The sequence below is a fragment of the Antechinus flavipes genome, chromosome 4, assembly GCF_016432865.1.
Source record: "Antechinus flavipes isolate AdamAnt ecotype Samford, QLD, Australia chromosome 4, AdamAnt_v2, whole genome shotgun sequence".
Lineage (NCBI taxonomy): Eukaryota > Metazoa > Chordata > Mammalia > Dasyuromorphia > Dasyuridae > Antechinus > Antechinus flavipes.
The window spans coordinates 428822982-428848329 of NC_067401.1; the positions used below are offsets into that span (position 1 = coordinate 428822982).

At 39.5% G+C, this 25348-nt stretch overlaps 2 non-coding genes and 1 pseudogene across 2 annotated transcripts; 1 reads left to right on the forward strand and 2 right to left on the reverse strand.

The window, feature by feature from the left end:
• Positions 1–643: 643 nt before the first annotated feature.
• On the reverse strand, positions 644–23445 carry LOC127561646 (methyl-CpG-binding domain protein 4-like; annotated as a pseudogene).
• On the forward strand, positions 22465–22536 carry TRNAP-AGG (transfer RNA proline (anticodon AGG)). Its single transcript has one exon. It is a non-coding gene; the product is annotated as a tRNA-Pro (tRNA).
• Positions 23179–23250, reverse strand: TRNAP-CGG (transfer RNA proline (anticodon CGG)). The gene has a single exon. It is a non-coding gene; the product is annotated as a tRNA-Pro (tRNA).
• Positions 23446–25348: the final 1903 nt, after the last annotated feature.

Here is a 25348-nt window from a genome sequence, read left to right on the forward strand (position 1 = left end):
GAGTGCATGGGAGGTCCGTGTTATTTTTTTGAAGAAAACCAGTGGCATCATGGGGTAGTCTTGACTTGACTGTGAGTTAGATTTAAGTGAAGCAGAGTTTAACACAGCCATCATCCTTACTCACTCTTCTAGAGTTATTGAAGTCTAGTGGCAGGGCACACAATGGTCACAAATGCTAACTTTATGGCAATACTTCATTTTTAGACAAGAAGTTTGTTTATTTGAGACAGAATTGCAACTATGGTGATAAAATAAGGACTTTAGAGCAGGTCTCTCTCCCCAGGACTACAAGTTTTTTTGCCAAGTGCCTTGGCATACTACAGTTCTATTAATTACAATTTGCCTATGGGATATGCATAATTATCACTATACCTCAGACTCTATTTCAAAGTAAATCACCCTAAGTGAATATACACATATATGTGTATGTTTATGTTTATATATGTATATATATATATGTGTGTGCATATAAGTGACTAATAATTATATGTGTGTATTGTGTGTCTATGTGTATATATATATGTATATATGTACAGATAAGTGACTGATAGCCATATATTGTTCTCTGTTTCCAGGGTATTTGAATTGCAACAGTGATCAAAGCTTTACCACTTTGGAATTCAGTCAGCTTGTATAGAAAGTTTTATGATGCTTTTTTCCCTAGAGATGTGGGAGGAAGCTTTTGGCTCTGACATCTACTTTTTAAACAGTTTCTATCAGCATAGACTAAGGCTTTGTTGCATTTGTTGGAGAAATACTAGCTGGTTTTCTTTCTCTCCACTTGTGTTTGTCAGATTTTTTTTTTCTTGAAATGTTACCACAAAAGTCAAATTTTGTTCATCCTGGGAGCTACTGCTGTCTATTTCAGAATTACATTTTAAAATGTCAGCATTTGCAATGCTCCCTCTTTTCCCCAGTTCCTACAAAGATACTTTCAGATCCTATAGGATATACATACTTCTCTTTATATTCTGAAATTTCATTGGCATAGAATGCATTTTCTCTGCAAGAACTTACTTGCACAGTATGCATTTGGGAGCATGAACTTAAAGCAAATATTTTATTTATCAGTTCTTTTTTTCTTTATCTGTCACTGTTATATTCTTGTTCCTCTTTCACTCATCAGAACAGCACAGGGGTCTCTCAAGATGATTATCTTATGCAATGGAAATAGCTACAGGAGCTTCTTTCCTAGAGGCTGACCTTTTTTGTCTCTGAATGCAACCAGAATGACTTTTCCTATTCTTTTTCTTAACTACTTCAATATGATTTCTTTGTAATGGGCTTTTTGTAATTTTGAGAGTCAAGAACATCAGCACCCTTAGGGAGCTTGTGGCTGAAAGCAAAGAAAGAGTTCACTATTTTGGTCCTGCACCCGTGAAATCTTCATGGCAGAGGAATCCTACCTTTCTCTTTCCTTCAAGGGGTCCTAAGCTTTTGGTTGGGGCTCAGGCAGCTCTGTTCTACCTGAAACTGTACTACCAGAACTTCCTCACTGTGATATGGGTATCCTGATGGAGTGTTATTCTTAAGAGTAGTCCTGAAGTCAGAATCTTCTAGCTTAAAAAAAGTCTCTCCATTTTTGTAAAGGTAACATGAAAGTAAACTTTTGGCCTCGAGTTTCATTCCTTCAAGACTCATAAAATAGACGTGATATTTTCCAGCAGCTTTTCTTGGTAATCTTTGTTTTACAATTCTTCCTTATTCACAAAGGATAGACTTAAGAGTTCTTGATGAGAGCAGCACCATTGCACTAAGTGCTGACATTAGGTTCCTATAGCTGGAAAGCTATTTCTTCTCTTCTTTCAGTCACTTTATCTTGTCATCTCCCTTTGTTTTTTTCAACTCTTGGGATTTCAATTTCTTCACAGGTGCCCCTAGAGTTGAATTTTTAGTCCATGCTTAGGCACTTGAAGATAAAAGCAAGTTTGCCACCAGCAAGTCCAGAGAATCCATCAAGTGGAGAAGAAAAGGGCTAAAAGAGGATGCTTCGAGTGGGACCAAATGAACGAGCCAAAAACCAGGTCACTTGTGCAGAAGGGAGCAGATAAGGCAGCTGTACCTGCTAGGGCCACAGGGGCCTGACATCACACCTCCATCGTCTGTCGAGACACATACATCCCCAGTTGAGGGGGGTCTGCCTGTTAGTTCATCCTCCTTCTCCTCAAGGGGGGCTGGGAGACAGACACTATCTTGAACTTCACCAGTCAATCTGATGGCAGTTCTAAATGGTCAGGATATCTTCTGTGGTTTTTATGCTTGAACTTTGTATCTCTTTTCTTGACTTCCCTTCTATCTGCTCAGTCTCTAGGAATCTGGTTTTCTATTTAAGAATGCCTAGATTTTCTATTTCCTCAATTCTTCCTATTTCACTATCACACAACATTCCAGCCCAACCCATTCAATTTTTAGCTAATAACATTGTACATTTGTAGTGCCCATCCAAGATATGAGTATTTATAAATAATTAGCAATCTCCTAACATTCTCTTCAAAGAATGGAAGTTGCAGGTGAACAAAGACAATGAAAAAAAAAATGCAGGACAGCTCTAAGTAGCCTGTAATATGTGTGAAATAGCAGATGTCAAGTAAACATAATTTGAACAGAAGGTTGCCTGGCTATGTATGAAAATCAAAAGATTAGTATATGTATAACCTACTGCCTTGGTCTTTAAAAAAAATTGAAGGTCTCTAGCCTTCCCCAGAATGGGGAATCCTCTTTATAGGGTTTATGGGAAAGCATGGACAAGAGTCAGAAAGAATGAGAAAAAATAATGAGTTGCAATCTATTCTGGTAGTAATAGAGGATAGAGTGCTAGGCCTGGAGTCTGGAAGACTCATCAGACCTCAAACACTTACTTATTACCTGTGTGATCTTGGACAAGTCATTTAACCCTCTCTGCTTCAATTTATTCTTCTATAAAATGGGCTGGAGAAGGAAATGGCAAACCATTTCAATATCTGCCAAGAAAACCCCAAATGGGGTTGTGAAGAGTCACAACTAAAAAACAACTAAACAACTTTATTATGGCCAAAGGTACACCCAGATCAGTGAGATCAAGCTCACCTTAAAGGTATTTTAAAATAGCTGCATCACAAATGTGTATCACTGATTATGAAGAAACTTAAAACAAAAATATAGATAGCTTAATATCACACACTACTACTGCTAGAAAAACAATCCAAGATGCACACCCTGACAATAGATCGACAGTTTTTTTTTGTAGTGTTCTTTTTCTTCTTTAAACTATATAATATAAAATGATAGTTCTCTCTGGGAGCAAGAGCAGGTTTCTGGGGGAGGTTTTCTGGAGGCAGCCTTAGTATCAGTTCAGATAAATAATCACCCCAAATGCAGGCAGCTGGTAAAAATACAAATATTTATTTCTCCTTCCAAGTCTTGTCTCTTTCCTTGGGTCTGGATAGCTAGATTCTTAGAGGCCTATCTTTCTGCTTGGTTCCAAGAGCTCCCTCCGAATGTCTCCAAATCCAAAGGTTAGTCCTTCAGCCCAGCCAGCCAAGTGGAAAATGGAATAGATCTCTCTTGCCTCGGAGAGAGGGCTTCTGGCGCGTAATTATGCCGATATCTGTCCGAGAGCCTCTGTTTGTTTCTTTTATATGAGAGAGAGGAATTGTGGGATACGAGAGAGAGGGATTATGGGTTTCCTCCCATAGTGCTCTCTGGTGCTAAGAGCTTCAAGGGAGGTGTGAATTCACAAAGTTACAAAGTTTACTTTGTGAATCTCCAAAACTTGTGAACTCCAATGAGTAAAGGTGTGAACACAAGCATTGTATCAATTAGTTCTGCTTAGTACCTTGTTTCAGGGTCTGACCCAAAACATCAACTCTAATGAGTTAGCAGTTTGTAAAGATTCCAATACTTGTTGATTGTTTTTTAAATAGATCTATTATGCAAAAATGGTATTATAAGCAAAAGTAAAATTACCTGCACAGTAATTTTATCTCTACCTAATATGCTCAAGAAAATGGATGGGCAACAAAAAATTACAGAATCTCCACTTGATCAACTATATCTTAAAATGTGGTCCAGAGACTCTTGGAGGTCTCTGACAGCCTTTCAGAGGATCTACAAATTCAAAATATTTATAAATATAACCAATATAACAAAAACTCTTTGGACAGATCCTCAAAAATTTAAAAAGTTTTTTGCTATCATGGACAAAGAAGTATCAAGAGAACCTATTTCAATTTAGATAAGACTTTAGCAAAATAGCTTCATGAAGCCAACTGTTGTCTGTTTTACTCATAGAGTAGCCAACATGCCAAGGATTACTTGGATCTCCTCCTAATATAAATTAAAGAATTGTTCAGGAACAGTGAAAAGAGGGTTGAAGGAGGGATAAGAAAGAATGGAACAGGAGAAAGAATACTACTAAAGCAATATAAGCAAGTTACTTAACAGTAATTGGTAACACAAAAATAGGATTTTAAATGAAACACTACAGAGAGCAATTAGTTCCACTGGAACAATGTTATAAATGGACAACTGACTGCCTAGCATTACAATGGGATTTTTGATTGTACATAAAGATGAATTCAATTATAATGTATTAATGATATCACTGAAAATCAAGCCTCAATTGTGTATGAGAAGGAAGATTATGTGAAATGCTTCTGGGAAAACTTCTCTGACGGGGTACAAGGCAGAATTGGTGAGGGAAAAAGAGGGGGCAAAAGAGAGAGCGGAGGAAGAGAGAAAGAAGGTAAGAACACACTAGCAGACCAGCAAGTACAAACCAGGTTTCAAACATATTGGCTTATATGATTCTGGGGAAATCACTTCACTTTTATTGCTCTAAGACTGTAAGCTGCTGCTAGGTCATAAAAATTAGGCAGAAATTATATCAAGTTAATGAGAAGTTTACTGATTGTCAAATCAGTAGTCATAATGTATCCAAGAGATTATAAAACTCCCCTAAATTGTCTCAGTGTTTACACCCTTGATCAAACAACAATGCTTCTTCACTTTATTACTCATTATTCCCCAGCTGACATAATATAGGTGCAAGTCCTTTGTCTCCTGAAGACATCCTGGTCTTGAAAAAGACCACCTGAAAGCCTACTATATAAACAATTCTGCAGTTCAGAAGTAATTCTATTGCCTCATTTTTCTGTTTTGCAACCTTGTGGGTTGCTCTGAAATTATTTTTCCTTATTACAACATTCTGTTATAGTCATACACAAAAATGTAACCTATCATTGCAGAAAAGGTGCTGACCTATGTTGGCAAAAGGAAATTATCTCAACAATCAATTCCTAGTTCCTATCCTCATGATTTTCCAGAGAGCAACCAAGGCAAAGTAAACATACATTTGTTCCCTAGCAAATTCAGATTAAAAATAATTTTAAAGGTAACACATATACATGTTTTTTTTAATAGCTTTTTATTTACAAGTTATATGCATGGGTAATTTTTCAGTATTGACAATTGCAAAACCTTTTGTTCCAATTTTTCCCCTCCTTCCCCCTACCCCCTTCCCCAGATGGCAGGTACACCAATACATGTTAAATATGTTAAAATACACATATACATGGTTTAATAGCATTGTTTTATTTTTAAAAGACTATTCAAAGTACATGTTACCTTATACATACACTAAAAATCAAAGACAACAATCTGTTAGCTTAAAGCAGGGCATGCTTATATAGGAAGAGCTTATAGCAGTTTGACAAACCTCATGGTATAGGAAAAGGATGTAATAGTGTTCTTCAACAGTTGCTTACATATCTTTTTGCAAATAAATTCATAATTAAATACAGAGAGACTTGTTATTTAAAGGAAATTTCTATGGTTTTACAAAAGTATATAAGTAATCTCAATTTATTTTCAGTAAGTGTAAATTTTTACATAACATACATAGAGTTTTCTTGAAGTAGTAGATTTTCTACATATTAACATAACCACTATCAAGGCAGAGTGAAAATACACAGCAAAAGACTTAGGCTATGTAAAATCTTTACACAAGTTCCTTTCCTCCCTGAATTTTTCATATTTATTTTAGCAGCAACATCCTTCTCTTTGTGAGAAATCTAATTTATGCCAAAGATCAGGTGAAAGCATAAAAAATATTTCCCTAACACAACTATTAAACATGTATTTTTCTATTCTAAATAGTGAATAAGGAATTAGTAATTAGTTGGAGAACATTTTAATTGCATTGTATTACTTTAAGGCTAAAACTGATCGATAAGGACCAGACTTATAGCTAGTATTTCTAGAAAGCACTTAGGGTGCCTGATATGGCAAGTAAGAACAACATGAATAATTTAAATATGTAATAACTGAGATTCAGAAGCCAAGATCCTTAACAGTAGTCAGCGAATGTTAGCTATAGCTCAGAAGAGCAGCTTCCCTTTAGAGAAAGGCCATAGCAGCACACCTACAGAACTTTAGAGAGTCCCATCCCCAGCTGACTGCTAGACTGGTGGGAGTTTGAGCATCATACAATGTCTGGGCTGCAAAAGAGACCTTAGATATACTCCAGCCCAATACTCTCCTTTTGCAAACAAGGAAACTAACATGAAGAGAGCTTAAGTGACTTGCCCCAAGCCCTTTGAACCCTGGCTCAAATGCCTCCTGAAATTACATTTACAAAAGAAAACCCAACTCAATAATAGGTGGAAGAAAAGAAAGTAAATTGAATTCAGGCTCTACTATTAAATTTCTTGGCCAGGAGACTTATTATCATTAAAAAGCATGTAAGTAGAGTCAAAATGGCAAGCATGTAAGGCATGACTAGTGTTCAGCTTCCTCCATAAAACTTTTCTAAACAGATCTAGAAAATACAATGAGCCAAATTCTAATGGGGAAATCTAGAAAAAATTACAGGGAATCATAATGGTCTTGCATAGGGAGACAGACATAGAGGTCTGTGGATACTGAGAGACAGGATGGGGGCAGGAGCATACTGTGCATGAGCATTCCAGCAGCCTGGAAGAGGCTGTGGACCAAAGCCAGGAGAAGCTCCCAGACTCATACCAAGGCACTGTGATGGGAACAGGTATCAACTGACAGCTTTGTTATCCACCAGTTCATGTTACAGACTCAGGCAGGGTAGAGAAGCCTAGATGATGAACCAGGTAAGGATAAAATTCAAAAGCCAGCAGCAGCAATATTGCTCAGATACCAGGCACAGAGCAGGATCATATGAGCAGGATTATATTTCCAATGTCTAGCCTAGCCTGTCAAAGAATAAGCAGAAAATAAGCAAAAATAAGCAACTAATTTCATGTCTAGCTCACATTTTAACAGGGAAAACAATGTGCAAAAATTTATGTAGAAATAAGTTGTATATAAGATAAATTAGAGATACTCTCTTCAGGAAAATATTAAAATAGAAGGACTAGGAAAGATATTTTAGCTGAAACTTAAAGGAAACCAGAGAAATCAGGTGGGGGAGAGTTCTAGAAATGGGAGGACAACTCAGGCTAAACTATTGTGGTCAAGGAAAGACAAGGGACCAGCACTGGTAGATCATAGAGCACCTACAGAGGAGTGAGAAGGAACTGAAAAAGGAGGAATAGCCAAGACATGTTGTGTTCTAGTTATGTTAGAGAAAAGATTTAAGATAGTTGGTATTTCTGGTGTAAGGAAGGAGAATATATGAGAAAAGACAAAATTAGGTCCAACTGTGTCTTGTTGGAGAAGCTACATCCTCTCTCAGAGACCTTAGTATTCCAGTTAATTTGAAGGTGTTTCCTAAAGAGTCATTCATTCAAATATTCAGGAAGCATTTCATGCCTGACACAATATGCTAGGTATTTATTTTTCTTTCATTTTGGAAGAATACGATCACAGATAATTTCTTGACTTGTGAATGAACTGAATTTAAGGGAGGCAGAGTTGCATAGTCATTAGCCTCTCTCTCTCTTTCTGAATCATGGAAGTCTAGTGGCAGGACAAAAGACAAGATAACCGATGGTAGCAGTTGACAGTAGATGTCCTTGGCATCTTTAATATCTTACCGATCTCCAAGCCCTCCACAGTGCCTTGGAATAAATTGTTCTCATCTACTTAATCTAATGAGGAGGAAGGAATCTTCACATTCTGGAGTAGGCATCCTCCAAATCACAGGTTTGAGAACTGTAAATTACTCACAGCTGTCCAGAGGTTTACTGAGACGTGAACCCTTCACATTTTACAGTTTTCTTGGAGCCACAGGTGAGACTTGGATGAAGGTAGACATCAGAGAGTCTTGAAAAAGGCTCAGCAATTTCTCACATCACAGGTGCTAATTCTCCCTGATATCCCATATATCCCATGTTGTTAGGTACTAGAGATTCAAAGACATCTTTCTTATTCTCTCTACCCCATAAAAACCCCTCCCTCTTCCTTAATACCCTCTTTAATCACTATGTGCAAAAGGTTATAAAACTATGCACTCTTTTTTTTTTACCCCTGAGGCAATTGGGGTTAAGTGATTTGCCCAGGGTCACACAGTTAGGAAGTATTAAGTGCCTGAAATCAGATTTGAACTCGGGTCCTCCTAACTTCAGGGTTGGTGCTCTATTCACTTTGCCATCTAATTGCCCAACTGTGCACTCTTTGATCCAGCAGTCTCACAACTGGGTTTATATCCCAAAGAGATTATAAAACAGGGAAAAGAACCTACATGTACAAATATGTTTGTGGCAGCCCTTTTTGTAGTATCAAGGAACAAGAAATTGAGTGGATGTCCTTCAGTTGGGGAATGGTTGAATAAGTTATGGTATATGTATGTTATAAATTACTATTGTTTTATGAAAATAATAAGCGGGGTGATTTTAGAAAAGCCTGGAAAGACTTACATGAACTGATGCTGGGTGAAATGAACAGAACCAAGAGAACACTGTACACAATAATAATAAGATTTTGTGATGATCACCTGTGATGGACTTGGCTCTTCTCAGCAATATGATGATTCAATGCAATTCCAATAAACTTGGGATATCTATATAGAGGTAAATTATTTTGGCAGATAGGCTAAACCAGATTGAAGGTAACCAAAGGGTCTCAAATTTTATGGTAAGTTAGGGGAGTGTATACTGCAAGCATGTCTTTACATGTCTTTTCCCCTGATGGAATGGGCAGATGAGAATCATCTGTTCCAATGGCCATGAAGGCAGGTGAAGCAGGTGTTGTGGAGTGTTTAGAGCTAGGTTACACAATTAAAACACCGTGACTAGTGTCACTGGACACTAGTAGCTTTAGAAGAGAGAGTGAGGTTGATGACATCATGCAACTCTGTCTCACTTAAATCCAATTTACTTCCAAATTAAAAGATATTGCACATAGCATTTTACCATTTCTACCCTCAAAGCTCTGTGGCAATGGGTGAGTGACAAATAAGAAGGTGCAAATTCACTAGGAGCTGTAGTCACAACCCTGCACACAGGTGGTCTAGGTCATCAAGTCATCTTCTCATTGGAAGCAGCAGTGGGTTCAGCAGCCTCCTTGGTATCTGAGCAACCTTTCAAGGATCTCACTGCTCACCTCCATATGTGAGGAATGGGGTAGAAAAGGTGCCCTAAAAATTGCTTACCCAACCCTGATCTGATTACCATGGCACTCAGGAATCCAACCCTGTGGTCAAGACAAAAACTTGTAAAAAGTTGATTCTTCTTACCATTGGCACATAGAATGTGTGCACACTTAAAGACAACACAAAATCCAGTAGACCTGAAAGAAGAACATCTCTTGTTAAGACAGAACTCAACAAGTATTGCATCCAATGCAATTGCAGTCCTGAGTGAAACAAGGCTGGCAAATGAAGAGCAGCTTACTGAAGTAGGAGCTGGATACATGTTTTTCTGAAATGGCTACAGTGAAAGTGAGGCTGTGAAGCTGGTGTAAATTTTGCAATTTAAACTAATCTAGTAAACAAGCTCATAAAAGTTGTGCATCTCATGACCTTCTCATCACCAACACTGTATTCCATTGATCTAAATGCAATAAAACTTCATGGATGCAACCTTGCAGCAAGCATTGGCATATTAAAAAAAGGAGACAGACAGGATTTGAGAGTGACAACGGCAATGTGTGGTGGAGAATGCTGGAGTGATCACAGACTTATGATCAAGCTGAATATTCACATTCAACAAAAGCAGCAACTCCAAGGCAAAAAGACTACTTCAAGAATTAATGTCAACATATTAGAGTGAGAGGGAAATTTGTTGCCAACTTGAACGGTAACTTGAGTCAACATACAGTTGGCAACAATGGAGAAGAAAAGGATTGGGCAGCTTTCAGAGATTTGCTATACAGCACTGCATTTCTTCATCTGAGAACACTCACAAACATCAAGACTAGTTTGATGAAAATGATGGGGAAATTCAGAAGCTGATAATGTATCAACAGCATAGTTCCTCCATCTTCAAGAAGGAAGCATTCAACTCCTGCAAAAGTAAAGTACAATCAAAACTTAAAGAGGTTCAAGATTCTTGACTGAGTAAGAAAGAAGCTGAAATTTAGTTTTATGCTGATGATAACAATCCAAAGTGTTTTTATGATGCACTGAAGGCAATTTATGGGCCAAAGACCTATGATGCATCTCAACTTTTCATTGCTGATGGTGACAGTATATTGGTGCCATGTCAGAAAATGAAATCCCTTCCATTTGAGTTGTCTTAGGAAGATTTTGAAGATCATTGGCAGGATACGATACAAAATGTTAAAGACATGATCATAGAGAGATAGGCTGAACACTTCCATAGTGTTCTCAATAGACCATCAATCAGTGCTGAAGATATTGACCATTAACCTCTGTAATGTTCTCTGCTTGGTTTCCTTGGAGTCTCTGGGAGCAGTCTTTGTTACAGTTCAGTAATCACCACAAGGACAGCCAAGTGTTAAAGTCCAAATCCTTTATTGTCTCTTTCAAAGTCTTGTCTCATTTCCTGGGGCCCGGTTAGCTTTCTTAAAGGCCTTCTGGAGTCTTGGTTTCAATGTCAGAAACTAAGGAGGAGAGCCTGCCATCAAGGTGGTATGAGATGGGATGAATGAATCTGAGTCCAAGAGCTTGTGCTTCAGCCTCCGGTCCACTGGTCTTCTCTAGCTCTCTCCCTCTGAGCCTCTCAATCCCCTAGGAGCCTGACTGAAGATCGAATGAATCTCTCTCCTTGGTTCTGAGAGCTTAAGCTCCTGCCTCCAGTTCTCTTGTCTTCTCTGCCTCTGAATGAATCTAGCTGAGGCTCCTAGCTTATATTCTCTACACTGAGTATAAACCAATCATTATATCACTAGGAAACCATTATTTGTTGTGAGATTAAATCAACCATACTGAATTTAGAGAACTATTAAGCATCATGCTAAACTAGACAACCATTGTCTCATCAATTCCACTTAGTACCTTGTAAGAATCCTTGTTTCAAGTTCAGAGTTCTGGCCCATAACAAACCTCACATTGAAATCAATCACTCCTAGCTGAAGTTCCAACTGAAGAAGAGATTTTTGAATCCTTTAGGTTACTTTTATGTGGCAAAGCACTGGATGCTGATTCTATACCAGCTGAGATTTATAAGGTCCATTGCTCATACAAAAGCCAACTGAAATTTTCCAGGTTATATGGCAAGAAGAATTTATGGCCCAGGAGTTCAAGGATGCTTCCAATGTCCATCTTTATAAAGGTAAAGGAACAGTCAATATGGTGTTTATTGACTGACAACTCCAGGAAAAATGCCAGGAGCAGAACAGAGGTCTATATACATTTGTAGATCTGACCAAGGCCTCTGATACTGTTAGTCGTGAGGGCTGTCAAAATTTGGTTGTCCAGAGAAATTTATCAGTATAGTACATCATTTTCATGACGGCATGCTTATCTAGGTTCTGGACACTGGACAATACTCTTGAGCTTTCCCAGTTGCCAATGATTGAAAGAAGGCTGTGTGCTTGCTCCCATGCTTTTTGGCATGATGTTTTTAGCTATGTTGTCAAACGCCTTCAATGACGACAAAAATGTTATCAAAATCAGCTACTGTACTGATGATAAATTCTTCAACTTGAAAAGGCTACAAGCCAAAAATAAAGTTGAGGGAGTATTGGTGCATGATTTTTTGTTTGCAGATGATTATACTCTCAATGCAGCCTCTGAAACTGAGAGGCAACAAAGTAGGGATCAAGTCTGCTGCTTGTGCTAATTTTGGCCTAACACCACCAAGAAAACACAGGCCCACCATCAGACAGCAACACCACATCATCCATATGTGGAACCATCAGTTACAGCAAATGGTGAAGTTTTGAATGCTATAAGTTCTCTTAATCTTGGCATATACTTTCCAGGGATGTCCACATTGCTAATGAAATAGACACAAATTGCTAGAGCTAGCTCAGTGTTTGGAAGACTCTGAAGGAAATGTGGGAGAGAGAAGTATTAGACTTACAAACTGAAGGTCTAAGGAGATGTTATGCTAACCTCACTGTTGTATGCCTGCGAAACCTGGGCAAAAGAAACACAATATGTGCAAAGTTAAAGAAGCCACCCCAAATGGGTCTGACCTCTGGCAGAATATTCTAAGCTCATATTGGTCTGATGAGCCACAGTCAGATATGTAACTCGATTCTAACATAGTAATATCATTTTGGTCCTTTTTGAGAATAAAGGACAATAGCCAATCAATGTATAGATGCAATACACTTTTTGAGAAACATCTAACTTTACCTATTGGTGATTTAAGATTAAAAAAAAAAAAAAGATCCTTGGAACAAGTAGGTGGTACAGAGGATAGAGCATTGGCGCTGGAAGCAAGAGGATCTGAATTCAAATCTACCTTTGGATATTTGCTCTGTGTGCAACCCAGGACAAGTCAATTAAACCAGCTTGCTTGTTTCCTCATCTGTAAAATGAGCTGGAAAGAAATGGCAAGCCATTCCAGTTATTTTTGCCAAGAAAACCCAACTGGAGTCACAAAGAGCCTAAAAGGACAACAGCAGCAGCAAATTATTTTTTAAAATTTTATTTTAACAGTATGTTATTTTTCCAAGTACATGTAAAGATGGTTTTCAATATTCATTTTTGTAAGATTTTGAGTTCCATTTTTTCTCCCTCCCTCTCTTACCTTCCTGCCCTCTAAACTAGCAAGCAATTTGATACATACATACAAATATACATACATACATATAGATAGATAGACACACACATATGCACATATATGTGTGTCAAAGTACATTTATTTTTAAACATTTCCACATGAATCATAGTGGAAAAAAAATCAGAACAAAAAGTGATAATAGTATGCTTTGATCCAAATTAAGTGTCCACTGCTGATATCATTTTTCATCCAAAGTCTATTATAGTTGATCATCACACAATCTTGCTTATGTACAATGTTTTCCTGGTTCAATAGCAGGAAATTTTGATTACCATAAAAAGCCTTTTACAATCAGGCTCCAACCTACCTGTCCAGACTTTTCATATTACCCTCAAACCCTCTGAATTCCAAACAAAATGCACTACTTACAGTTGTTTGGACAGACATTTCTCTATCTCTTCTTTCCTCCCTTTTGTACTCTTCTAAGCCTGTTTTCTCTTTGATTCTAGGAATTCCTAATTCTTTAAATCTCAGTCCAGAGATACTTCCTACACAAAGCCTTTCCAAATTTCTCCCACATCCACAGTTAAAACTTTCCTCCCAAACGGCTCCCCAACTTATTATGACATTTTAATAACATTTGATTTTAAAAAGACAGTAATAAAATCATCTTAAGGGTAAGGCCTGTTCATTTTATGCCCTCCTCAACCTTTTCCTTCACCCTCCTTCCATGCCATGCCTGGCACATTTTTTTTCTTTTGTTGTTAGTTGTATCCAATTCTTCATGACCTCATTTGGGATTTTCTTGGCAGACATTGGAATTGTTTACCATTTCCTTCTCTGGCTCATTTTATAGATGAGGAAACTGAAGCAAACAGGGTGAAGTGATTCTCCCAGAGTGACAGAGCTAGTAAAGGTCTGAGGTGGAATCTGACTCAGGTCTCCCTAACTGCTGCCCTGTGGCACACATAGAAGGTCCTTAAAAATAACTTACTGAATTGAATATCCCTTTTCATGTGGGCTTTAATCATGAAACAATATGTTTACATTTTAAAACTAGAGAGAGTTGAGATTACTCGATTTGAAGCTCAAGGTTCCCACGGATGTTTCACCTCACACGGTTGAGATGAGGTGAGGTCAGAGGGGAAGGGGAAAGGGAAGATATTTAGCAAGACAAAAATGCTCTTAAAAAAAATATCACAGTCAAAGAGGTTAATTTGGCCTTACTCTTGGGAGACCAGAAGGAGAAAAAAAACTCCAGGCTCACCTCAGTTAACTTGGTCAGCCCTTTTGCATAAACCCAATTCTTTCATGCCCAAATATATAAGAACTTCTTTAAAACTCCTAACAGTCCCACAATCCCGCCCGGTCCCTCAGGCGTAGCCTCTCCCCCCCCTTTTTTACTCCCATCCTCCCAAAATGTCAGACACAATCATCGGGAAGTCAGACTTCCTGAGAGTCCAAAAAGTACTGGTGAGGATGGGGAAAGAAAAAGAGGGAGGAAAAAGATGGGCAAGGGGAGAGAAAAAAATAGGAAGAAAGGGAAGGAGGAGGAGAAAAAGGAATAAAGAGAGGAAAAAGAAGGGAAAAGAAATACCCCCCAGAGCTCAATCCTAGCCTCCACATCGCAAGGTGACCTGCAAGAAGTTGGGGATCATTCTCCCTCGGATCTGGCGAGGACGAAATAAGAGCAGAAGCAGACTTCCTCGACTTTGGGGAGGGGTTGAGGGAATACAACCTGACCAAGTCTTCCCCTTCCTTTCCCTGACCTCTCCCCAAATTCCAGACTAGGCGAGCTGCCAGGACCATGGGGGCCCTGGCCGCCGCCCCGCCTCACGGTCACTCACAGAGCTCCACCATAGAGCGCTTCTTGGCTGCCCCTTCCATCCCACTCAAACAAAGTCCAGGTCCTAAGCTTCGAGTCTAACTCCTCCAAGCCCCCACCCACCTAGGACCCTGCCCAATGCCCTCCCTAGGACCCGCGGCCAAACCTACGTTATACCCCTTGACCCACCCCTAATTCTTTCCTTCCCTTGGTCTTTCGTGTTGTGACCCCATATGGGGACGTGTAATTGAATGTGGGAGTCACAAAATTATGATTTGTTATCAATAAATGACATGCACATTTCCAAAGTACATGTATATCCATGGTACACAGCAATCAATCAAAAGCAACAATCATAGCTAACCAACCAAGTCAAGGTAACCAGCTACAACAAAAACCTTCACTAGATCTACTTATAAACTAAACTTATTTATAAACATTAGTGTACACACAAAATACTTACGATAGCAACATAAACCAGTCAAATGAACATAACAGCAAAATTAAAAAGCATTCTCAGACATGCAGTAATTCACAAGGGTAGTAGTAACATATACAAATTTTGTACTTTAGTACTGTCAATCTCTAGTATTGTTGCCAAGATATACATGTAACTATGTTTTCAGGTTTACTTGTAACATCGTAACAGCCAAGTGACTGGAATAATAGTTCTAGTTCTCTTGTAACCAACTGATATCTCTGCTCCTATCCCAGGGCTAGTCATTAGTATGGAATGACCATGAGAATCAATACAGTCTTGTGAGTCTACCTCTAGACTGACTCAGATGTCAGTCAGGTTGGCTGACAGTATTTTTGAGTTCTGTGGGATGAATAATATGTACTTTAGAGGTCTCTGTAGCAATTATGGTCATGAAAAGGGTTGTCTTTAGGATTCAGTTCTGTGGTCCTGTAATAATATAGTTTCCTTCACTGGATGTATCATTTTCAGACCCATATCTGTCTTTGAACAATTGGTAGACAGTATTCATAGAATCATAGATTTAGAGCTAAAAAGGACTTTATATGGCATCTGTTCCACTCTCCAAGTTTACAGATAAGAAAACTAAGTCCCAGATGAATGATGTAACTTGAACAAAATCACAAAGGTGTAAAGCCCAGTCACTCCATCTTCAGGACACTTCCCTGAGCACCAAACTACCTCCCTTGCTCTATCTTTTCTATTGATTTTATCTCATTTGGCCCTGCCCCCACCACTATTATTTCAAACATTTTCTTCTCACCTCTAGACTCAGCCTTCCCACATTTATATCAAATGACAACTTTGACTTTACTGAGAACTCTAAAGACTTTGGGTATAAAATTCCTAATTTCTCTATCAGAGTTCAATAGCATTGTCTGCCCTCCTCTTTTCCCCAGTCACAGAAGATATATTCCTTATTACAGACCAAGATTGATTTCTTTTTCTTCCGTATTACATTCCTTTTGTCTTTCTTCCAGATATTGCTCAACCTTCTAGCACATCTTCCATCTCAATCCTTTCCATTGGCTTCTATTTATATATAAACTTCCTGATCCCTCCAAACATCTCTTTTGGATCCCATTTCTCTCCTCTTCACTGTCAAACTTCTTTAAGAAGTTGTATTGACTCATTGCCTCCACTCAATTTACTATCTTCTCTCCTTTCTGCTCTACTGAAATTACTCTCTCCCTCTCTAACATCAACAAGGAACCTAATTGCTAAATCAAATGACCTTTCCTCATTCCTCCTGAATAATCTCTTGGATGCTTTTGATGATAGTGAACATCATTGGGCAGCTAGATAGTGAGTGCAGTTGACAGAGGGTTGCTTGGAGTGAAGACAAATCTTACTTCAAATGCAACCTCAAATAATTGTTATCCATACCTTTCTCAGTTTACACATCTGTAAAATGGGGATAATTTTGTGGTTGTAAGGATAAAATCAGACACTTATAAAATTTTATATAAATACTAGCTATTATGTCATTATTAATTAAAACCATGCTCTCCTATTCAATATTCTCTTTCCTCTTCTTGTAGGCATTCTCCTGGCTATTCTCCTACTCATCTGACCTTTCTTCTCCTTTCACTGACTCATCATTCTTTTAATGTGGGGTTTCCCTCAGACAGAGTCATCTCTCTTGTACTCTCCCTTTCTCGTCTTTCTTCTTCTCTTTTCTTCTTCCTTCCTTTTTCATTCATGTCCATAGCAGAGGATTTTTGGGGTCTGACACTATTAGTAGATGTTGTATTTAATGTTCTTCATGTTTGCCTCTTTTCTCTGATAGCACTTAATTCACTGCTTTGTAAGCTGGTAGTAAAAGGTCTCGAAAACATTACTATATGTTGTGGTCACCAGACTACTAAATTTGGCTTTTTATATTGCCAATTCTGATTGATAAGTGTTTCATTTAAAAGGATTGGTTGGTTGTTGTCCTTTCTTTCTCAAAGAGGACCAAATTGGCATCACTATGTTAAAATCAAGTTGCAGTTCATCTGACTGTGGCTGACCAGACTAATATATTCTGTCACAGCTCAGACACAAATAGTTCATATGAACATTTAGGGTGGATTCTCTCACTTTGTGCATCTCAAGTGTTTTCTGAGCTACTGCCATTCTGTTTTGCTCATAGAGCATAGCACCTTCTCTGAGGAGGGCATAACATGCTACGCAGTCCTGTGCCTGTGTTTCCCAGTGTCATGCAATCAATTCTAAAGTTCTTAAGTGAGATCTTGAAAGTGACTTTGTATCGCTTTTTGGCACCTTGTGAGCGTCTGTCCTTTATGAGTTCTTCATTTTGTTCTCTCTTTTTGGCCAGTGTACATTTGACATTCAAACAACGTGGGCAGTCCAATGGAGTTATGCCTTTGATTTATATATTGTCTTGTCCTGTTAAATTGTGAGCTCTTTGAGGTCAGGAACCCCAGAGCTTAGCACAAGACTTAAGCAAAGAATAGGTAATTAATGAATGGATGTTGATTAACTGCCACAGGTATTGATGCAATTATCTTTCTGGTAGTTTTCTTGCAAATGCTAATTATGTAACTTGTCAAAAGTCACAAAGGTAATGGAGGCAGAATGTGAAACTCAATCAGTCTAAATTCAGTGTGCTTTTCTGAATACCAAAAACATACAATTTGCTTTTCAACACATAATAAATTGACCAATTCTAACAACCCCTTTATTTGCTTCTCCAGTGGGAATCTGTAATCCCATTCTTCCATTTAGCTGCATTTTTCTTTTGTCTTCTAGGTTTGTTTATAGCAAATATTCCAAGATTGACATAATCCAGATCCTTCAGCAGTATGCCTACTCCTTAGACACTGGACAAGGATTTCACATTTGAAATCCCAACAAGTAAATTCATATTTATAGGTCATCTAAAAACTTAGTGATTCTTGCTTCACTCTTTCTACCCATCTCCTCCTTAATTGCTTCAAAAGTAGAAGTCCCATAGGATTGAGGCCAATTTCACATTTTCTCTTTATTTCATGGCTTGCCAAGGCCAAAGATTTCATCAGCAGGTAGCCAGCCTACTGAAGCTAAGCCTCTCCTTCTTTAACTAGGCTGAGTTTCAAAAAGGAGAAAGAGTCTGTGTTTAGGTGATATGGAAAGCCTTTTGAACAGGGTTTGTGTTCTGGGGCATAAGCTTTAAGCTCTCTGCATCACTTCTGCACTTTGATGAAGGGTCAGAATGAGGCTTTGTCATTTGAATCTAAGATGCCAATTGGCCATTATATTTTGATGAATATATTTCAATTGTACATAATGAAAAATGAGGGAGAAGGGAAGGATTCACAGGGCACAAAGAAACCAACTGTCTTTATCCATCCATAAGAAAAAATGGACATTATCTCTTCCCCATATTTTATTTAATATTTTAAAATACAGCACCCTGAAAGCATATCAGATGAACTTTCTCCAACTGCTCATAGATTTTTATGAAGTTTTGAGGTACCTTAAACAATGACAAAGAATGAAATCTCAAGAAGAGGCCCATAAAAGGACCAAAGGAAAGGTTATTTATAAAGAGTTGAAATAGCATGTTTCTGTAAAATACCCTTTCAGAGCATCAAGCTCAATTTGATAGCACTTCATGTTCCTTCACACACAAAAGAATAAATTTTGAAGCACTGCTTATAGTATAAGGCATTGATCATGTAAGGAATTGTGAGAGGATGTCAAGGTTGGGGGGGAGGAGGGAAAAAAGAAAGAGAAAAATTCTGACAGAAGAGAAAAGAAAGGTTTCAGAAAGGAGATTTATAAGCAGGGGTTGCTTATGGTACAGTGAAAGAGTTCTTGAATCTGGATTTAGAAAACTCAGGGTTTAAATCTGGTTTCTGCTATTTATTAATGCAAATAGGTGCAGCCATTTTCCCACCTATTTTTAAAAATATGAGATATTTGTTTGTGTATAAGGAATCTCTGAGAATATGTTACGTAGGGACTTTTGATGCAATATATTTCTTTACACTAAAACATGCTATTCCCCATATTCAGCCTCTAGTTTTACACATGTTTGCACACAGTGAACATTTAAAAAATTTTATTGACTGGCTGGCAGGAATTTGATTTAAGAACTTTATAGGCTTTTGTAGCTTCAGAAAATTCTTGTTTCTACTATGAGAATGATGAGAGATGCTGAGGACAATAGGAAATAGCATTTAAATAAGAACTTTTTTTTTTCAAAGGGAATAGGGAGAGAATCAAAGGAATTGTATAGTATCAAGTAGTTATGTGTGGTTGCCATCCTCAGTAGTGATCTATGAATTAGGTGAAGGGGTTGAGCCAGCCTCTCTCACCTCCTGGTTCCTACCTCCTACTCTGGATCCTCCAGTATGTGCTGCAAAAGGAAAAAGAACCTAGAATCCAGGACCAATGTTTGGTGGTGGCTAGGACTTATGGAAAAGGCTCAAAGGCAACCAAAAACTTTTTCATGGTTTTTAATATCTCAAAAAAATTCGCTATAGTATCCCTAAAAGCATAATGGTTTTGTTGAATTTAAATAAAAAAGGAGATCCAAAAATTTAATTTCAGTCATCCAGCTGAGTCAGTAAAATGATCACAGTACCCAACAGGCACTCATTCCATTTGATACCAGGACAGCTGCCTTGCTGTAGAGGAATCCAATTTTTAATTGTCCAAAGAACCTGCTTTTTAAAAAAAAAATGGGTTTTATTAAAGAAAATAGCCTCAGATCTAGAGCACATTAACACTTTTAAGTTGAATCTATTATTCCTACTCAGATGTGAAAGAATGAAGATTGAATTTATCCAAGACAGTTTTCAAATAAAATACAGAAAGATGGAAACAATACTTTAAAGTGCTAGGGTTCTCAAACTATATTTTACTACATGTCAATCTAGTGTTCTTTGCTGGAAAATGAATGAACATTCCCACCTAGCAGCTGCCTTACCCAGGCCTGTGTCTTCTAACAGGTTAGGTATGGCTTAGCATGATTACTCAAGTAAACAAATACATTTATCTGCACACATATATCCACTGTGTGCTGATCTCAGAGCTTGCCACTATCAGGAGCAGTGACATGCAAAATTTAGAAGAAAAAAAACCAATTTCTGCCCTCAAATAACTTACAGACTAAAGGGCAATTATTATACACAATTACTGGAAGGCCCCAACAGCAGCTGGCATTCCATTGTCAAAGGTTTGGAACAAACATACAAAGAACCTTTAGAAATTCTCAGGTCTCAGTTTTTGATGCTGATGCTTTCTTAATTGATCTCAATTTATCCCAAAGAATTCTTCTGGGCTAAAGATAAGGAAATGCTGAAAATCGTTCCTTTTGCTGAGAGGACAAGAGTGTTTCATTATGAAGGTTAAGGGAACTCTCCACTCACTCAATTATAGATGGGTCTGAAAACTACATTTTAGAAACGTAGTCTTTTATCCAGAAGATATTTAAAGATTAAGCAATCAGTTGAGGGAAGAGGTATTAAATGAAAAAACCCAAACCCCTATGAAGTTATGATATTTTCCTCCATCTTTGAGTCTACCTCCTTCACTCATTTAACAAATAATTATTTTGAGGTCTGCTTTTTTTGGTTGGGAAAGAACATTAGAGAACTGAGTTCTAATGCCTGTTCCAGTGATTTTGAACCAATCAGTTCCCTTCTTTGGAGATGGGTTCTGTAATCAGTAAAATCATCATCTGGGAAGCCCTTCTGCCTTGAAATTCTAATTCTAAAACATAGAAGGGGTACAAAACACTAACTACAACAAATTAGAGGATGGGGAGATCTTTCTTCAGGGAAGTGGTTTTGGAACTACAGCTTTGAAAAATGGGTGCTCATAACCACAAGATAGAACAGAGATCATCATACCAAGTGGAAAGAAGGACTAGTATTAGGAAAGATACAATAGTTGAATTACACCAGGCTTTTGCTTGGAGTTGAGGGCATATGAGTAGGATACAAATGCAGGTAGGGACCCAATTTTGAAGGGTTTAGGTTTAGCTATGTATTAATGCTGTGTGAAGATGACATATTACCTTAGGAATGAATGAGCCAGAGAAAAGTGGAAGAATTAATGTCCTCCAGTGGTACAATAACCAATCTTGACTGCAGCGGCAGGTGGTGGGTTATAGGTTCAGAACATGTACTCTCCTTAACTGAGACTCATCCTTCTATATGAAAGTTTATGGATTCCTCCTCTATCAAAGAGCTAGAAGCCAGTCCTGGTCAAGAAGCGCTTCTAAAGAGCCTACTAAGTTAAGCACCAGAGCCTACTAATTAGAGAATTAAGTTCTAGTGCCTGTTCCAGTGATTTTGAGCCATTCAGTTCCCTTCTTTGAAGATGGGTTCTGTAATCAGTAAAATCATCATCTGGTAAGCCCCTTCTGCCTTGAAATTCTAATTCTAAAACATAGAAGAGGTACAAAACACTAACTACAACAAATTAGAGAATGGGGAGCCTACTAAGTTAAGCACCAGAGCCTACTAAGCTCAATTGGACTGAGAAGGGGAGGGGGAGGAAGAGAATGGAGGGATGGAGAGGAGGAATAGATATCCCCTTCCCATCACTTAATATTTATTTTGTAATTATATGATTAAACAGTTCTATATGTACATATTTCCTTTTTATATAGAATGTAAGCTACTTTTAGGATAGACAGTTAAGTGCTGGTTGAATGCCTGATTTGTTTATTTATCGCAGGATAAATTTGTTTGGGGAAGAGGGAACTGATATTGGATAACAACAACATTGTAAAACAAAACAAAACAAAAAAAGTTTTAATAAAGTTTGTTTTTTTTTTTTTTTTGAAAGAAATACATGCTATCCTGCAGATTTAGATTTCAATAAGGGATAAAGTTTCAGACTGGCAAAGGACGGAACAGAACATCCAAGTGAGTCATAACCAAAAGACTGTAAGTGGACATAAAACGTTATTAAGAGGCCATAGCTCTCTCTCTCTTTTTCATGGAGGAAAAAATAACTTTTATTTGAATACTGCTGTTTTCATAGCTTATATAAGAGAAGGAAGGGTTTTCATTGGCGGTTAACAATGATTCTGAGCGACAGAATTGGAACAGAACACTACCACCACCAGAGGGCTCCAAAGGTAGAATACAAATCACCAGACTTCTTTATAATGGTAAGAATAACTTGGGTGTGTTGGCTCGTTGGTCTAGGGGTATGATTCTCGCTTAGGGTGCGAGAGGTCCCGGGTTCAAATCCCGGACGAGCCCTCTTTTCTTTACTCCCTGTAATTTACAAGATTAGAGCAATTTGGAGTACTCTTCCGAAGGGAAATAATTTTTAAAGACAGACTTCACACTCACTGAAATTTGTAGCATGGACAGCATATATTTTACAGGACCTGCTCCAACCTAATATGATTTCCCTTCCTTCTAGGTTTTCATTTCTACCCCCAGCAAATTCTAATCCACTCTTTGTTCTAGGGGGAAGGGCCTTTTATTTCTGTGGGTCTCTCTGAGGAGAGGACGGCGCATCCATTTCACGCCTTCCCTTAGCCTTCTCCCCACATCCAGTCCTGCATCCCGAGAGGTTACCATTAAAGACAATGAAAGCAAACTAGCCTTGGGCACCCGAACTTGGAAAGGTCGGCGAGTGTGCGCCCGAGCAGAGTGGCCGAGCAGTCACACCTGTCTCGAGAGAAACATTTATAGAATGCACAATCGATCTCCCCGATAACCACGGGTTGCCTCCTCACAACTCATTGCCCCACGCCCTGCTCCGGCGCACATGTCCTTTGGCGAGAGAAAAGGGACGATTTTCCGAGTTACCCGAGGGCGTTCGGAGCGTTCGGATCTTTAAACCTTGCAGTTTGTGGGATAATATGAAAAATGGAAGAGGGGCCGAAAAAACACGGGCTCGTCCGGGATTTGAACCCGGGACCTCTCGCACCCGAAGCGAGAATCATACCCCTAGACCAACGAGCCACTCCTAACTAAAACTGCCCCAGCTGCTCCCTTCAGCTCCGCCCCACCCCGCTGCTCACTTCCGCCCGAGAGCCGGGCTGCTGAAGAACCCCTCCCCCTCGCAGGTCCTCCGCCGAAGAAGCCGGCCAGGCCACTGCGGGCACGCGGGGAGGCCGGCGTGACTTCCGAAGGCGGCGCCGGCCCCCCCTTCCGCATGATCGGCACCCGCAAGGCGGGAAGGGAGCCCCATTGAACCAACTCCGGCGAGCGTGCGGGTCCGAAAGCGGACCAATCACGGATCTCGCGGCGGCCGCCCCGAGCCTAGCTCCCGGCCTTGCCAGCCCAGTGGACGCATCCGCCCGGTGCCAACTGTAGCCTCGGAGGGCGCTGACAGAGAGCCTTGCTCTAGGGCTCCCTTCCTTTCTCTTTCTTCTGTGTCCTCTCCCCCGTCCTCTCGTTTCTACTCTTCTCTCCCCCTTCCTCCCCTCCCTCTAGATTTGTTCCCCTCCCCTCTCCTCCTCCTTTTCCCCTTCTCTTCCTCCTCTCCTCCCTTTCCTTCTCCTCCGCCTTTTACTCGATTCATCCTCTTTCCTACAGCCTCTCTTCTTTTCTCTATTCCTTCTCTTTCCCCCCTTTCCTCTCCTTTTCTTTCCCCTCTCTCCTACTCGCCCTCCCCTCTTTTCTCTATGCCTCCTCTCTCCTCCCCCTCCTCCCGACTTCCTCCTCTCTTCCCCCTCCTCCCCTCTTTCTCCTCCTCTTCTTTTCTCTTTTTCCCTTTCTTTCTTCTAGCATCTCTACTTCCCTTGTTCAGACCCCCTTTTCCCGTCTCCTTCTCCTCTTTCTGCTCTTCTTTCTCCCTTCCTCTGCTCTCCTTCTCTCTCTCCTCCCCTCTTCTCCCCTTTCCCTCTCTCCTCCCCCTCCTCTTTTCTTTATTCTTCTTCCCCTTCTCCTTTTTTTCCTCCGTCCTTCCCCTCCTTTTTTTCCTATTCCTCCTCTCTTCTTTTCTCTCCCCTTCTTTTCTTCTAGCTTCTATACCTCCCTTGTTAAGCCCCCCTTTCCCGTTTCCCTCCTCCTTTCCTTTCTGCCCTTCTCTATCCCTGCCTCTGCTTTCCTCTCTTCCCCCTGATATTTTCCCTTCCCCTCCTCCTCTTCCTTTTCTTCTCCTTCCCTTTCTTCTTCCCCTCTCCTCCCCTCCCCCATCTTTTGTCTATTCCTCCTCTCCATCCCTCCATTCTCTTCTCCCCCTCCCCTTCTCTCTCCCTCCTCCCTCTCTTCTTTCTCTCTTCTTCCTTGTAGTTTTGACACCTCCCTTGCACAGCCCCCCTTTCCTATCTCCCTCCTCCAACTCTGGGAATGGGAAGAGAGGAGTGGGGAAGTCACTGGGACTGAGAGAAGGGAGGATTGAAGAGGAGGGAGAATGAGGATCAGACCCAGGGGAGGGTGAAAACTGTAACCAAGGGAATGAAGAGAGGTCACAGAATCTCAGAGCTGAACTTGAAGGTTGTGTGGCCTTGACCGACTCAATCCAAAATTTATTTAGTGTCTTCTACAAGTCATCGTGCTAGGTTCTGAAGCTACAGACAGGGAACAGCAGCTTCTGACCTCTGGGAAGCTGATTCTCTTGGGGGGTACATCACGTAAACAAATGAGCATATGCTAGGTGGTAAAATCAAGGAGAACAGGAACAACTAAGAGATTGTAGATGAGATAGCAGATTATAATAGAGCCTTAAAAGAAGCCAGAGGGGAAAAAAAGCAGAGGTGACAAAGGAGATTGCCTTCTGGGCTGGGGGACAGCCTGTGGAAAAATCCCTAAGATAGGAAGCACCAGGGAGGACATTTTTGGCTACTTGGAAAAGAAACTGGAGCCAAATAGTGAAAAGCTTTAAATACTGAGCTAAATTTATATTTTGTCCTGGGGACAACAGAGAGCCACTGAAGCCTCTTGAAGAGGGAAGTGACATGGCCAAAATTTAAATGCTTTTGGAAGATTTGTAGCAGCTTTGTGGAGAATGGATTGGAGGAGAGAACAGACTGGAAGCTGTAAATCTAGTTCGGAGAATGTTGCACTAGTCCATTTGAGTGAAGGGAAGGGGAGGATCAAAGATACTTTGTGGAAG